We start from the raw sequence: 1,823 nt of genomic DNA, 5'->3' as shown, positions 1-1,823 counted from the left end.
ATAACACCCAGTGCTCATCCCCACAAGTGCCCTCCTCCATGCCCATCTCCCCCCTCCCCCCACATCCATCAGTCCTCAGTTTGTTTCTCAGCATTCAAGAGTCTCTCATGGTTTGCCTCTCTCCCTTTCCCCCACCATTTCCCCCCTTCTTCTCCCCCATGGTCCTCAGTTAAGTTCCTCCTAATCCTCCTATACGTGCAAACATGTGATATTTGTCCTTCTCTGTCTGACTTATTTCGCTCAGCATAACACCCTCAAGGTCCATCCATGTTGCTACAAATGCCCAGATTTCATTGTTTCTCATTGCCATGTAGTATTCCTCAAGCCGTTTACAAGACTTCTGGTGATAACTCATTTAAGACTGTCCGAAAGCAATGAACTGATATATGATGCTATTTATTGAAAGGGAAAAAGAAAAGAAAAAAGAAAAAGAAACATCCTTCACTGTCTTTCATTCATCGCATCAATTATGTACACAAGGCAACATCTTTATCATTTGGTCTCTTCAGACACAGCTACATTTTCTCTCTGTAGTTCATTCTGACTAGTTCGAATGTTGCCATCATCAGCATCCATCGCTTCAGTTTTACTCTCATATCTGCTTCTGAATGGGGCAAATCATCAGGCAAAGAAGCCAAGCAATTGTGAATCATTTCAATGACTCATTGCAGATGCTTTTAAAAGCACTATTTCAAGGTATTAACATTTCTGCACCTTCCTTTTGATTCTCAAGGTCTCTCTTGATGGAGTCCTATTCATTAGTACAAAAAGCAGCTTAAGATCTTCTAGCTTTCTCTTCTCATTTTATATCCCCAGGGCTCCTTATCAATATATCTAAGAGGTCTAGGGCCCCTGGGTGACTTAGCTAAGTGTCCTTCTCTTGATCTCAGCTCAGGTCCTGACTTCAGGATTTCTCCTGATTTCAAACCTCCTGTTGGGCTCTGTGCTGGGCATGAATGCTACTTAAAAATTACATCAATCAATCAATCAATCAATCAATCAATCAATCAAGTCTAAGAGGTCTAAGCAATTAATAAGGATAGACGTACTGAGTTTTCTCAGTTCATTCTTGTGACCAAATTGTATAAGACGAAGCTGTTTAAAGCCCTAACTGTCTGCAGGGCAGATGATAAGATCATCACATTGGAACTGGTTGCCAAACATCATTCAACTATTTTTTTTTTTTTATTGTAGGTATAGGCTTGACAGTTAGGCCTTCCTGAATATTTTTATCTGAATATTTCACTCCTTGATCTACTGCCTCGGAGGGGGTGGAGGGGCACTCACTGGCTGTGGCTCAACCACTGTGGAAGAGCCTGAGCTCCAGCTCTCTGTTTACACCGCTAGGGGCCTTGGTCTCCCTGCCAACAGCTGACTCTGGCCTCCTCCTCCAGAAAGAAGCCACTGATGTTTTTTAAAAATTCTGTTCTTTTACTCACATTCCACAAACAGTCTATCAGTAAGTCATGCTGGCCTCCCTGCAAAATAATTCTCAATTTAATCCATTTTCTTCCATTTCCACTGCTATAAACCTACAAGAAGCCATTACCATCTCATCGCCGGTCACTGATATAAACCTGGTCTCTGCTTTTATCCTTGCTCTCCACCTCCTGATTCATTCTTTGTATGGCAGTTGATGAAGGAGCATGGGGCAAGCTGAGGGCAAAATACAGTCTGACACCCCCTTCCCAACCCTGCCGTGGAATATGTGTGGTATTCCTCAGATATTCCTGACTACCCAAGAACAAAAAATAAAAAAGGGTTTACATGCTTGCCAAGGTGATGTAGAAAACTAAGGTAAATGGAAAATTAAATTCCCTTAC

The 1,823-nt window shown here is 42.1% G+C and overlaps 1 pseudogene; it reads right to left on the bottom strand.

The window, feature by feature from the left end:
- Positions 1-492: 492 nt before the first annotated feature.
- LOC144222378 (mediator of RNA polymerase II transcription subunit 7-like) lies at positions 493-1,552 on the bottom strand (annotated as a pseudogene).
- Between the last annotated feature and the right edge of the window lie 271 nt (positions 1,553-1,823).

The sequence above is a fragment of the Crocuta crocuta genome, unplaced genomic scaffold (assembly GCF_008692635.1).
Source record: "Crocuta crocuta isolate KB4526 unplaced genomic scaffold, BGI_CrCroc_1.0 scaffold291, whole genome shotgun sequence".
In the NCBI taxonomy this organism is placed as follows: domain Eukaryota; kingdom Metazoa; phylum Chordata; class Mammalia; order Carnivora; family Hyaenidae; genus Crocuta; species Crocuta crocuta.
The sequence above is the reverse complement of the archived record's forward strand: the minus strand, read 5'-3'. Positions and strand labels throughout refer to the sequence as shown.